Source organism: Camelus dromedarius, chromosome 1 (assembly GCF_036321535.1).
Source record: "Camelus dromedarius isolate mCamDro1 chromosome 1, mCamDro1.pat, whole genome shotgun sequence".
Taxonomy (NCBI): domain Eukaryota; kingdom Metazoa; phylum Chordata; class Mammalia; order Artiodactyla; family Camelidae; genus Camelus; species Camelus dromedarius.
In genome coordinates, this window is record NC_087436.1 from 18,647,895 (window position 1) to 18,663,396 (window position 15,502).

A 15,502-nucleotide genomic window follows, 5' to 3' on the forward strand; every position below is an offset into this window, starting at 1 on the left:
CAAATGAAACCAGCAAAGGCTTGATCTCCAGAATATATAAGCAGTTCATACGACTTAATAAGAAAAAAATCAAACAACCCAATCCAAAAATGGGTGAAAGACCTAAACAAGCAATTCTCCAAGGAAGACATACAAATGATCAATAGGCACATGAAAAAATGCTCTATATCACTAATTATCAGAGAAATGCAAATCAAAACTACAATGAGGTATCACCTCACACCAGTCAGAATGGCCATCATTCAAAAGTCCACAAATGACAAATGCTGGAGAGGCTGTGGAGAAAAGGGAACCCTCCTACACTGCTGGTGGGAATGCAGTTTGGTGCAGCCACTGTGGAAAACAGTATGGAGATTCCTCAAAAGAGCAGGAATAGACTTACCACATGACCCAGGAATCCCACTCCTGGGCATATATCCAGAAGGAACCCTACTTCAAAATGACACCTGCACCCCAATGTTCATAGCAGCACTATTTGCAATAGCCAAGACATGGAAACAGCCTAAATGTCCATCAACAGATGACTGGATAAAGAAGAAGTGGTATATTTATACAATGGAATACTATTCAGCCATAAAAACTGACCACATAATGCCATTTGCAGCAACATGGATGTTCCTGGAGAATGTCATTCTAAGTGAAGTAAGCCAGAAAGAGAAAGAAAAATACCATATGAGATCACTCATATGAGGAATCTAAAAAAAAAACCAAACAAAACATAAATACAAAACAGAAACAGACTCACAGACATAGAATATAAACTTGTGGTTGCCAAGAGGGCAGGGGGTGGGAAGGGACAGACTGGGATTTCAAAATGTAGAATAGATAAACAAGATTACACTGTATAGCACAGGGAAATATATACAAGATCTTATGGTAGCTCACAATGGGAAAAAAATGTGACAACGAATATATATGTATGTTCATGTATAACTTAAAAATTGTGCTCTACACTGGAATTTGACACAACATTGTAAAATGACTATAACTCAATAAAAAAATTTAAAAAAAACCCCACCCCAAACCAAAACATAAACTTACTATAAACTACAGTAGTCAAGACTGGATTGTACTGGCATAACAGTAGACACACAGGTCATTGGAATAGAAAAGAAAGTCCAGAAATAAACCCTTACATTTATCATCAGTTAAGTATTAACAAAGGTGCCAAGATAATTTGGTGAGGAAAGAATAGTCTTTTCAATAAATGGTGTTGGCAATATGTACTTACAGCAAATCATTATGTTGTACACTTGACATTAATGTAATACGTTAATTCTATCTTAATAAAAATGTTAAAAATTTAAAAAGGTGTTGGAACACTTGGATATGCCTTTGAAAAAAAGGAACTTAGATGCTTCCTCATACAGTACACAAAAATTAACTGTGATCATAGATCTAAATGTAAGGGCTAAAATTATAAAACTGTTAGAAAAAAACATAAGAGCCTTTCTTTGTGATCTTGACTTAGGCAAAGACTTTGTAGTTATGACATTAGAAATATGATCCATAAAAGAAAAATTTGATAAACTGGATTTAATTAAAATTAAAATGTTTTGCTCTTCAAAAGACACCATTTAAAAAATGAAAAGAAAAACCACAGAGTGGGAAAAAATATTTGCAAACTATATATCTTATGACTTATTTATTTATTTTTTTGAAAATCAAGTATCTGATGAAGGACTTCTGTCCAGGGTATATAAAGAATTCCTACAATTAAACAAATAAATACAAATAACATAATTAAAAAGAGTGAAAGATTTAAATAGACCTTTCATCAAAGTAGAAACACAAATAGCTAAGTACATGAAATTGAAAAATGCTCAACATCATTCATCATAGGGAAATGCACATTAAAGCCACACTAAGACGTCACTACACATCATTAGAATGGCTATAATGAAAAAGACTGACAATAATAAAAGTGTTGATGAGGATGTGGAGGAACTGGAACCCTCATATAATGCTGGTGGGAATATAAACTGGTACAACTATTTTTTCACATTGATATGATCCAGTGATATTCATATTTCTCCAGTATGACTCATTTGTTTGTATTTATGCAATGTAATCACATGTGTAGGTTTGTGTATCAACCACCAGCCAAGATGGACCAGATCCATCACAAGGATCCCTTAAAATGACCTCTTATAACCACACTACCCTCCTCTCTCCCTTGAAATCCATAGCCCCTGGCAACCATTAATCTGTCCTCCTTCTCAATAACTCTGTCAGTTCAAGGTTGTTATATGAATGGAATTAAGTAAAATCATATAGTATGTAATATTTTGAGATAGGCTTTTTTGTTTGTTTGTGTTTTGCTCAACATGATTCCCTTGAGATTTATCCAAGTTATTGCGTGTATCAACAGCTTGTTCCTTTTTGTCACTGAATAGTACCCTATGGAATGAATATACCAGTTTGTTTAAAGAACATCTGGCTTGCTTCCAGGTTCAGGCATTACAAATAAAGCGACTATGGACATGCACAAACAGGTTTTTGCATGAATGTAATTTTCATTTCTGTGGGCTAAATGTCCAAGAGAGCAATTGCTAGGTCTTACGGTAATTGCATGCTTAGTTTTATAATGAACTTCCAAACTCTTTTCTAGAGTGGTCCTACAATTTCCCATTCTCACCAGCAATCTATGAGTGATTCAGTTTCTCCTCATCTTTGCCAGCATTAGGTGTTGTCACTATTTTTAAATTTTACTCATTCTGATAGGTAGTGATATCTTGCTGTGGTTTCAATTTTGCATTTCCCTAATGGCTAATAATGTGGACCATCTTTTCACCTGTTTAGGGGCCACTTTTATGTCCTTGTCAGTAAAATTTCTGTTCATATCTTTTGCCCATTTCCTGTCTGGATTTTTTTGTTGTTGTTGAGTTTTGAGAGTTTTTATTATATCCTAAATATTGCTCCTTTGGTTGGACATGTTGATTGCAAATATTTTCTCCCAGTTTGTAGCTCATTTTCTCATCCTCTTAAGAGGTTTCTTTTCAGAGGAAAAGTTTAAAATTTTGATGAGGTCTTATTAATCAGTTTTTTTTTATTTGTTCTATAGACTGTGCTTTTGAGATCTTCCTTTTTGTCCCTTGTTGTATACTTTTACATTTTCATTTAAATGCATAGTTTGAAATTAAAAAATTTGTTTGATTGCAGTAGAAATAACATAAAAGTTAGCACCTTAACAATTAGTCATGGATCTTGTGTGTCTTTAGCAGAGAAGAGGTAGTTTGAACAGAATATGGGGATATACTGAGGGTCACAGAACCTAAAAAGTGATTGAATGACAAGTATTAAGCCCTAAGGCACTTGCTTTTCTCCACTCATTCAAATTCTAAAATTTCTGGCTAAGAAATACTACTTTATTAGACATCTTCAATTCGAGTACCAGTTTTTTTCTTCTGAGCCATTTCTACAAACCAAATATTTATCATTTTATGAGAGTTACTAGAGTTATTGCAAACAAGTAAAAAATTTCAAAACTGCAGTAGAGGTGGACTCTGGTCTATCAGCTGAGAGACAGCCTTTATTATATCAGCCTGCAAATAGGGCCAATTTGTTTTTTGTTTTTGTTTTTTAACTTTTTTGAGGCAGAGGGATTAGGTTTATTTACTTATTTATTCCCTTTTTAATGGCGGCACTGGGGATGGAATCTAGTGCATGCTAAGCGGGTGCTCTACCACTGAGCTATACCCTCCCCACTTAAGCAGGGCCAATTTGAATTAGTGTCTCTGTAAAACTATAAATAGCTCCAAGTTCTGGTTCACATAGTTGGAACTACAACTGTTGACTCTTCACATTCTGAGATTCTAGGCTGCCTCCCTCCCTCCCTCCCTCCTTCCTTACCCCACCCCTTCCTTAAGTGTACATGAACTATCTTTGGTGTGCCTGATGAGTTACACAGCGTCTAAGAGTAGAGTCCCAAGGATGGATCTCCATCACCCAACTCTGACTTCTTTCTCCCATCCTCTGTGGCTCCTCCTTCCTTCCCCAATAATTTAAAAAGGTCTAATGGGGAGAGTATAGCTCAGTGGTAGAGCGCATGCTTGGCATGTATGAGGTCCTGGGTTCAATCTCCAGTACCTCTGTTAAGTAAATAAATAAATAAACCTAATTACCCCCCAAAATAAAATTAAAATATTAAAAAAATGAAAAGGTCTGATGTATACCCACAATAGCTGTGCTGCAAAATCACATGCATACATAAGTGCATACACACAGCGTTTTGGAACATGGAGTATTTCTTATATTTCCCCCATCTTCCCCTTTGGCTAGAACATGGCCTTTCTATCCATTAACAAATAAATATTCCTTAAATTTTATTTTCCAAAGATAAAAAAATTCATCTATTTTTAGTTATGACCATATAATTTAATTGGCCTATCAAAGAAATATAAGTGGGGAGGGCATAGCTCAGTGGTAGAATACCTACCTAGCATGCATGAGGTCCTGGGTTCAATCCCCAGTATCTTCATTTAAAAAAATAAATAAATAAACCTAAAATTAAATCTAATTGCATCCCCCATACAAATTAAAAAATAATAATAATTAAAAGAAAGAAATATGAAATGTAGTGATTTTCTGATCAGATAATTTCAAGTATGTAAAGCTTTTATCTTTAAGATCTCTGGACGGTACTTCTAATTTTTTTTGTTTTGTTTTGTATGACATTTCCCTAGAATAAATGCAAACATCTTCTTTACTTCATTCTTTTTCTTTTTTAACTGAAACATAAATGGCTGTCCAAAGATCTGGCCTCCTGGTTTAGTGCTGTTCTTAATTACTTGAAAGACATTGGAACGAACATCTCTAAGCGCATGACAAAGCGTTTAAAACTTCAGTTTTGATCAGAAAATGCATGATTTTGTCCAGCAGTTTTCAAGGATATCCAGTTGTTAAGACTCTCAAGGAGGCCAGAGTTTTGATGTTTGCTAACACAAATGGGGAGGACGAAGGGAGGGGAAGAGCCCTGGGCGGATCTTCTCACTGACGTCAGCAGTCACCACAGGAACAGGCCTACTATGTGTCACTGTGAATGGCATTCCGTGCAATGGGCATTTTTTATTTTTTCATACAAAAATAATGACTTGAGAGATCAAGCGATTTATTCAAGATCAATCGCAAACCATTTTAAAAAAGGAAACATACTTCGATCTTTTGGGATTATGCCCATTTACTGTTTGGGGAAGGGGGTTGTAGATATAAGCCATTTAAGAATATATAAGGTTATGAAGACTTAGTCATATTTTTGAAGCTCAGATCTTGAGCTCTGACCTCCTCTGGGACAAAATGGAGGAGGATGAGAAGCAAGGATGAAAGGCAGGGGCAGGGCAGTTGGTGAGATGCCCTAGGGGTTGATAAACTTTTTCTGGAAACGGCCAGATAGTAAATATTTTACGCTTTGTAGACCATCTGGTATCTGTTGAAACTATTTCTGTAAGCAATGGGTATGGCTGTGTTCCAATAAAAACTTCATTTACAGAAATAGGCTTTGGGCCAGATTGGGCTCATCGTGGCTGTGGCTTGCCCACCCCTGGGTCAGAGAATCAGACGGGAGAAAGGCCATGCGGTGAGTCCTCAGTGCTTGCAAGTTCAGCCCTGGAACATCACCTTAGTGCTTACGACTTCCCTGCGGATTTACTTCCCCTCCTTTATGGTGACCCAGGAGCTGGAGGCAATTTTGAGGTCACTCCCTAAAACCAATAAAAATATAACTGTGAGGCTAACTATTTCCTCCCAACAAAAAGCAGGGAAAGTTTCAACAAATCATCTAAGTGTAAAGGCATAATCGTAAGATTGCAAAAGCCAGTGCTCACACCTTTCCCACAGCCCTGAATACCTTCTTGAGAGTATGCATTAAGCACATTGTAAGACCACGGTAAGTTCCGTTTGCAATCTAGTCAGTGGCTGTATGCCTTATGCATAGGACTATGTTACTTGCTGTGGAAGGCAGCATGGTTCCTGCCTCAGGAACTTACGCTCTTGTGGAGAAAAGCAAGATACCATCAGTAGACCACAGTGCAGGATAACACACAGGATACTAGCTAATAAAAGAGGCAAGAAACACGCGATGAGGAGGAGACATTTAGCCAGTGTTACCTAAGACAGGTAGAGATGGTGGTGGCGAGAAAACCAGAGACAAGAAAGCCAGGTGAGTGGCTATTAGACTGGTGCAGAGGAGAGAGAGTGAGGACTAGCTGGCCCATTTCCTTGAACACCAATCAAGCATATTAACTGGCGCTTCCCCACAGTATAAAATATTTAGGAACAGCTTTATATGACCTAAAGAGTGAAAAACAAATATGACTAAATGCAACGCAGTATCTGGGGTGAATCCTGGAAACAGAAACTGTGCGATCCTATTGGTGGTTATCAAGGGCTCGGAGAGGGAGGTATTGGAGAGTGGCTGCTTTGTGGGTACGGGGTTTCCTTTCGGGGTGATTAAAATGTTCCGGAACTAGATAGTGGTGCTGTTTGTACAACATTGTGAATGTACTGAGTGTCACTAAGGATACATTTTATGTTACACACATTTTATCGCAATTTTTAAAAGACCATAAAAAGGCACATACTTTTAAAAATTGTGAAATCTGATATTATTTTTAGTTTTAACAAACATACCTTGATGATGTAAGATATTAACATTCGGGGAAGCTGGGCGAAGGGTATGTGGGAATTCTCTGTACTATCTTTGCAACTTCTGTACATCTAAAGTTATTCCAAAATTAAAATTTTATTTTAAAAAATTAAAGAAAATCTAGTCAGAAGTTTTGATAAATAAAATTTCTTTTTTATGGATGTTGCAATGCAAATTTTGTTATTGATATTAGGAAAGGCTTTCTTTTAGATCTGTCTTCATATGCTACACTTTGGTAAATTTCTCTAACAACCCTCCCTTACTAATCTTGTCTTAGAATAATATAGTAACCAGATTACAGCTAAACCTCCCAAGTTTTACCTAGAAACTGTCATACCCAAAATATGTCATTTAACAAAAATAACTTCAGTGAGATTGTGTGGAAAATTTCACCAGTCCGACTTAAACTCTCATAACATTTACTGTCTGTAATCAATGCTTTTTAATCCGTTTCATATTTTTTAAAGTTTTAAAATAAATGACCACTTCCTATAGCAGTAATGGAACATGCTGAAACCTAATTTTATATCTGTGTATGTTGAGGTTAACTTGATGACGTTTGGTTTAGCTGTGTATGTTACTTTAGGAGAAGGAGAGATGACAGCTTTTCTGTTTTTAAAGAAAATGCTAGTAGGTGTCTGACATTCAAAATGTTGTTTTTTTTCCGTAAAGTTGTGTTCCGTGGTCTCAAAAAATTCACAAAACACTGGAGTATAAACTTCCCCTGGCATTTGGGCTAACTCGATTGAGTATATGTTTGTATCCTCACATAGAACGTGGCGGCTCAAAGGCATGGCGGTGCGGTCCTAGATTTCTTTGTGTTTTCTGTAGACACTTAGTAAATGTGTGAGTTAGGGCTTTATCTGACATAAAACCCAGGTGGGATAGGGTTTTATTTGGCAAAGAGACGTGTGCCCATTACCTTTTACACTTTGAAAGGAATGATTTTGGATGTTTTGAACATGCTCAGAGTTGTTTGCTTTACTGGTTGCTTTTAAAATTAGCAATGTTAATAAATTTCCTTATTCAAAAGCTTCAGATTTAATGAAACCATTTAATTAAATTTCACATGAAATTTTTTAAAATTGAGAATTTCTAGCTTTTTTGAATTTTATTGAAGTACAGCTGATTTACAATATTATACTAATTTCAAGTGTATAACATAGTGATTCAGTATTTTTATAGATTATGCTCCATTAAAAGTTGTTAAAAAATAATGGCTATAATTCCCAGTGCTATACAATATATCCTTGTTGTTTATCTATTTTATAAGTAGTAGTTTATATCTCTTAGTCCAATACCCCTACATCCCCTACACTGGTAAGCACTAGTTTGTTTTCTATATCTGTGAGCCTGTTTCTGTTTTGCTATATACATTCTTTTTTTTTTTTTTTAAGATTCCACAAGTGATATCGTACAGTATTTGCCTTTTTCCGCCTGACTTACTTCACAAAGCATAATATTTTCTAGGTCCATCCACATTGCTGTAAAAGAAAGACTTTCATTCTTTTTTTTCTGGTTGAGTAGTGTTCCACTGCATATATACACCACATCTTCTTTATCCATTTATCTGCTTCCATATTTGGCTATTGTAAATAATGCTACTATGAACATTGGGGTGTATGTATCTTTTCCAATTAGTATTTTCATTTTTTCCAGATATATACCTAGGAGCAGATCATATGTTAGTTCTGTTTTTAGTTTTTTGAGGAACCTCCATACTGTATTCCATGCTGTTTCCAGTGGTTGCACCAATTCACATTTCCATCAACAGTGTACAAGGGTTCCCTTTTCTCCACATCCTTGCCAACAATTGTTATTTGTAGACTTTTTGATGATAGCCATTATGACAGATGCGAGGTGATATTTCATTGTTGTTTTGATTTGCATTTCTCTACTAATTAGTAATGTTGAGTATCTTTTCATGTGCCTGTTAGCCATCTGTATGTCTTCTTTGGAATAATGTCTATTCAGATATTCTGCCCATTTTTTGATTGAGTTGTTTTTTTTTTTATTTGAGTTGTATGAATATTTTGGATATTAACCCCTTCTTGGTCATATCATTTGCAACAATTTTCTCCCATTCAACAGGTTGCCTTTTTGTTTTGTCAATGGTTTCCTTTGCTGTGCAAAGGCTTTTAAGTTTAATTAGGTCTCATTTATTTCATTTTGCTTTTATTTCTTTTGTCTTAGGAAACAGATCCAAAAACATATTACTATGATTTATGTTAACAATTGTTCTACCTATGTTCTCTTCTAGGAGTTTTGTGGTTTCAGTTCTTACATTTAGGTCTTTAATTCATTTTGAGTTTCTTTTTGCATATGGTGTGAGGAAATGTTCTAACCTCATTGTTTTACATGTAATTGTTCAGTTTTCCCAGCTCAGCTTATTGAAGAGATTGTCTTTTCTCCATTGTATAGTTTTGCCTCCATTGTTGAAGATTAATTGACAATAAGTGTGTGGGTTTATTTCTGGGCTCTCTATTCTGTTCCATTGATCTATGTGTCTGTTTTTTATGCTGGTATCTTACTGTTTTAATTACTGTAGCTTTGTGGTATTGTCTGTGGTCAGGGACGGTGATACCTCCAGCTTTGTTCTTTTTTTCCTCAAGATAGCTTTGGCAATTTGGGGTCTTTTGTGGTCCCATATAAATTTTAGAATTATTCATTCTAGTTCTGTGAAAAATGTTGTAGGTATTATGATAGGGATCACATTAAATCTGTAGATTGCTTTGGGTAGTATGGCCATTTTAACAATATTAATTCTTCCAATCTAAGATAATGGGCTATCTTTCCATTTCTTTGCCTTATCTTCAATTTCCTTCGTCAGTGTTTTATAGTTTTCAGAGTATAGGTCTTTCACCTCCTTGGTTAAGTTTATTCCTAGGTATTTTATTACTAGCTTCTTTCTAAATATCATTTGTGACATATTCCCAAATGTCATTCATTACACTTTCACATTCCCCTTTTAATTCCTGTGCATCTGGTAAACTCCTAGGGAGGAACATCTAGAAATGCAATATGTCGTTTGATCAATAAAATCAGATGTTTGTACTGCAACTGAAACTGTATGCTAGCCACACTCATTTTTCTATCTCATACCCACAAATTGCCTAGCCTTTCCAGTGATAACTGAATGAGGCAAAAAGTGTCCTTCCAACCAGATGAGCAGATGTATGTGCCTAGGCAATCAGTCCATCAGAGAACTTAATATTATTTTTTCAGTTGATTTTTTTTTCTGGATCCCTTCTGTCAGTTGAATTCACCGACATGACAAAGAGTATAGAATACAAAAATCTGTTTACCAGATGTTCCAATGCAATCGGCAAGACTTAACAACATAAATGTTATTCTGGAGACCAGTCTATTTTGTGCACACTTTCCTTTATAGTGTGTTACTTCTGTCTTAAATAAGCAACTAAAGAAGTATTGCATTTAATGCAGGAGAGGAAAAGGGATGACTTTATCTTTGAACACAGTCTTTGAAAATATATTTCTGCACTAGGGATGACATCTGGACTATCAAGTTTGCCTTACGAGGCATATGGAAGAGAAGCTGTGTGGCAGCTTAGCTAACAGCATAGCCTGCGGGATCAGGCTGGATCCAAATCCTGGCTCTGCTACTTGCTAGCTGTGTAACCTCGAGGACCTTCCTTAAACACTGTGCCTCAGTTTCTTCATTTTCAGGGAACAGTTGTGCATGATAATTTACTGTGCTGATCAAATGCGTTAGCTTAGCACAGAGTAAACACTAATTAAGCATTAGGCGGTAGTGTTCTCATGCTATAAGTCGGTAGGCATAACATATTTTAAGACTGCATATTTTTCTTCCATTGATTCAAGAAATCCTTCTCAACACAGTAGCCAGAGTGTCCTTGTTAAAATGTAAGCCAGATCATGTAATGCATCTGCTCATAACCTTCTAAAGGCTTCCTATCTCACTCAGAGAAAAAGGCTAATGGCTTTAAAAAGGTGTATAGGTAGAGTGACCATGTTTCCTATTTTTTCTAGGGCAGTCTTGGTTTATGCCTGTTGTCCAGATGCAATTATTGATAGTGTTTCCTTTCACTCGTAAAGCATCCTGGTTTGGACAATAAATAGATTATATATATTGTTACCCTCTGTGTTATCTGCTTCCCCCTCCATTGCCTGGCCTACCCCAGTATCCATGTGACCTCATCTGTTACTTCTCTCTCCCTTTCACTGAACCACCATGGCCTCCTTGCTGTTCCTTTTACATCTCCCCCTGCCCCAGGCACATTCCTGCCCCAGGGCCTTTGCACTTGCCTCTGGCTGGATGCCCTTACTTCAGATAGTGGCATGGTGTGCTCTTTTTACGTTTTAGTTTTTACTCAACATCACCTTGTATTAATGTCCTCTTCAGCCACTCACTCTAAAATGAATATCCTCTCCCCGTTCTTTTATTCCTCTCCCCTCATTTACTTTTCTCCTTAGCAGTTATCTCACTTACTACATATTTACTTATGAACTGCTTATTATTGTCTTGTTCTCCTAGAAGGTAAACTCCATTAGGGCAAGGGTGATTGTTTTTGTTCACTGCTGTTTCCCCAATGACTGGTATATAGTCAGAGGTCAATAAATATTTACTGAATGAATAAATGAAGAACATTTAGAGATGAGAGACCTGATCTAACTGAGTAACGAAACGGTCAATCAGTTGCCCATCCCAATCACCTTCTGGTAAAAAATTTGATCTAAAATAAAGGGTTCCCATGTTTAGGATAAGTGTTACAGGAAGCATGAGTTGACTAGCTCCTGTTACTTATACTAGTCTCCAAGTAAGCCGTGATGTCAAACCACATCAATGAAACTCTAGAGAAGTTTAAATTCTAAAAAGCGACCTCTAAATTTGCACATCCACAAAAATAGTATCAAATCTTTCTGAGGGCACACTTGATTTTTGCTTCTTGAGTCCAGGAACACTGGACTCTTCAAACATTACAAATTTAAATAAACATTTTAGAGCACGTGGTTTTGTAAAAGTTTTGATGTTCAAATTTAAAGATAAGGCTACCAAAAATTAACACTGAATGATACTTACATTCCATTCTATTACTGAACCTAATTTCTACTATTAACTTTATAGTGTTGGAAAGTTTTTCCAAGAAAAATTAGACCTGGTTAAAAATAAAATCGTAGCTATAGAAAGCAGTTATTCTCGCTCCCAAGAGAATATGGTAGATCCAGAAAGCAGTTGTAGAATTTCTGGCTGTATATCAATTTTGTTTTGACAGAATTTCTTAGAACATTCCTTATTTAACCACTCTAGTCTTAGAATCAGCTTCAGAGATAGTAAACTTCATGCCCCGTCCTCTTTCATTTTAGTTCACACACTCTTTATACTAACTGTATAAACTTTGCATGATAATAAAGAAAGAACACTCACACGCTGGCAGCTCATAAGATAAAGACACTATAGAAACATTTCAGAATAAAATAGCCAGAACATCTGCTTTCACTGCTCAGAAGGCTGGAATTAGGGCAACATTACCCAGACACACAGTGTATATATGAAAATCCTTTTCTCAAAAGTAAAACGCTTATGCCTCACTGTTTAAGTTTAGGACACAGCACCCTCTTCGGTGATCTGAACTGTCTGGTGGAGGAGTATCACCAACCACGACATTTCACACATTCAGCGCCTCCTAGATGGGGACAGGACTGAAACCATCGCTCCTTCCTCAACCATGGGAATGATCTTTGCAGTTAGGGATAGTTTCCACCCCCCATCACTGAAATGAGAATAACTGTGCTGTGAGCCAAATGCTGACGGTTAGCCCAGTCACCGCACATGAGAATAATTACTTAACATGATGGCCATGAGAGAAAGCAGCGAGGTTCCCAGACACAGGAAACGAAAAGCCAGAAGGGGAGGTAGTTGGAGAGGGTTCTGAGGCCTTTCCAGACGGCAACTTCCTTATAACAAACAGCAAATTGGGTAATAAATTTATCACTCTGTCATTTCATAGGTACATATATCCTTAAGTGAGCTGGTGAGCATAATGAACTTTTGCAATGTGCCTGTGTCTCAGCAATGCCAGAAAAATTAACCTATTTCCTGTTCTCTAAAGAGCAAATAAAATCTTTTGCGATATGAACGTTCATTTTGATATTCCCAATCATTTGTAGGTTTAATATTTCAATCAAAACCACAGCTACAACTACGCTCAAAGAATGCATATTGCGCAGAAATCTTGAAAAGAGACTTCAATCGGCTCTGTGTATCAGGGAGAGAAGAAATTAGGCAATACAATACAGGCACCACAGAAAAAGAACCCTTGACCTCTAAAGACAAAGGGAAGGGGGAGGGGGATCAATCCTGTTGTGATGTGTCACTATATTGCATATATTTTCTCTCAGATTTATGGACCCTGAGACATCCCTGATTTGCAGGAAAAAAGTAGACATTCAATAAAGTCAAAAAGCAAGTCTTGGGGGTTAACAGACACATCTTATATATATAAAGTAGATTAACAACAAGGACCTACTGTATGGCACAGGAACTATATTCAAATTCTTGTAATAGCCTATCATGGAAAAGAACCTGAAAAGAAAAAAAGTCTATGTATGAATATGTATAACTGAGTCACCATGCTGTACACTTGGAACTAATACTGTAAATCAACTCTACTTCAATAAAAAAATTTTTTTAAAAAGAGCAAGTGTGCCTTTAGATCTGGGATTGCATGGGAAAGAAACATTCTTACAGAGGCAAATACAGTACCTTTTCTTATTTTACTCATTCATCAAATATTTTTAAAGCTGGGCACAGGGCTGGATACGGAGATACCATGATAAATGAGAAGGATGGCAGCGTGCCTCAAGGGCCTTGCAGTCTAGAGTGGCAGACAGGCAAGCGAACTGGCAGATGTGATACAGCATGTATTGGATGCTCATACAGGGTTGATAGAGGAGGTCAGGGGAGCACACGAGAAAGGCGCCAACCCAGTCGAGGTCAGGGATACTTGCCAGACAAAGAGATGCTTAAGCTGGGATCTGAAGAATAAAGTGGAATATGCTAGGGGAGGCATGAGGGAAAATATTCCAGGTAGAAGGATCACCTTGGTACTCTTGGTTAGCTGGAGTACGGAGAGGTAGAGGAAAAGCATGAAGAGAGAGTGTCCAGGCGAGGAGGTGGGGCTAGAGCTACCTAACGGGGACCGATTAGTGGGGGGCAATGCACCCACAAGGGACAGAGAGCTTGATGAAGGGACACACCTTCTCTCTTAAAATTTAGGGAATACAGTATCTATACCTAATTTTCCGATAATAGCACTATTACTGGAATACATGAGAAGGGCTTGTTTTTAATTTGCTTGATGATGAGTAAAAGGGAAACACCATGATCACGTGTGCAACGGTGGGTCATCTGATCAACTTGGGGGAACAGTGTATGCAGACCAGAGGTAAGACCCTGTACCTTGTCCATATACGAAGAAGCCCTCTGATAAGTCATCATCATCTTCATCACTGTCAGTATCTCAACTGGAAGGACTCAGAACAATCTGATTAGAAGTTCGTATTGAATCATATCAAAAAGCGTTTATCCCACTGTTGGTGGGAATGCAATTTGGTGCAGCCACTATGGAAAACAGCATGGAGATTCCTTAAAAAGCTGAAAATAGGCTCACACAGCACCTCTCGTCTATGTGGCCCGCTATTGTCTATGGCAGTGTACCCCTAATAAACTCCTTTACCAGTCTCAAAAAAAACCCAAAAACACTTACCCTATGATCCAGCAATCCCACTCCTGGTCATATATCCAGAGAAAATGCTAATTTGAAAAGATACTTGCACCCCAATCCTCACAGCACTACTATTTACAATAGCCAAGACATGGAAGCAACCTAAATGTCCATCGACAGATGACTGGATAAAGAAGTTGTGGTATATATATACAATGGGATACTACTCAGCCATGAAAAAAGAAAGAATAAAATAATGCCATTTGCAGCAACATGGATGGACCTGGAGATCATCACACCAAGTGAAGCCAGAAAGAGAAAGAAATATACCATATAATATATTCCACTTATATGTGGAATCATAAAAAAAAAGAATACAAATGAATTTGTTTACAAAACAGAGACAGACTCACAGACATAGAAAACAAACTTATGGTTCCAGGGTGAAGAAGGGTGTGGGGACAGACAAACTGGGAGTTCAGGATTTGTAGATACTACTACATATAAAATAAAAACAAAAAGGTCCTACTGTGTAGCACAGGGAACTATATCCAGTATCTTGTAATGGCCTATAGTGAAGAAGAGTAAGAAAAGAAATATATATATGAATCACTATGCTGTACACCAGAAATTAACACAACACAGTAAATCAACTACACTTGAATTAAAAAAAAATTTATGGAACAATTACTAAGTTTGAGGCATACCATCTATAAGTTGTGCCAATTTGTTTTTGAGACAGAAATTGCCTTGGTGATCTGATGTGTCAAAAAACAACTTTTGTATCGCTGCCCCAACAGGATGGAGCCCAGTTGCACAAGATGTCAAAGGCTGTGTTAATATGGAGACAAATTGGCTCTGTGTGAATGTCTCTGGTTTCCACACTGCTCAGATCCTCTGCCAAGGCAACATAGTGGGAGTCTTGGCTTTTCATTGCAAAATATCCCTGATAATTTCATGCAGAAATTGTATTTGTTTATTTTTCATTGTTGTCCTCAGGAAGAAGTGGTTGCTTAAAAGGGACTAAATTCGTAGCCAACAGTCAGTTACTGGATGTATCACTGGCTGCTTAGCTTGTTCTCACTGACCTGCTTTATCCCACATGCTAAGTGGAGATATTATTCACCTACAGTGTCTTCTGTGGCATCACTGG

The 15,502-nt window shown here is 37.1% G+C and overlaps 2 protein-coding genes across 2 annotated transcripts in view; one reads left to right on the forward strand and one right to left on the reverse strand.

Annotated features, from left to right (window-relative positions):
• Positions 1-15,502, reverse strand: part of EDNRA (endothelin receptor type A) — a 62,767-nt gene that overhangs the window by 36,986 nt on the left and 10,279 nt on the right. The gene's annotated exons all lie outside the window — the stretch shown is intronic.
• The window catches only part of TTC29 (tetratricopeptide repeat domain 29), a 646,928-nt gene that overhangs the window by 12,080 nt on the left and 619,346 nt on the right, over positions 1-15,502 (forward strand). The gene's annotated exons all lie outside the window — the stretch shown is intronic.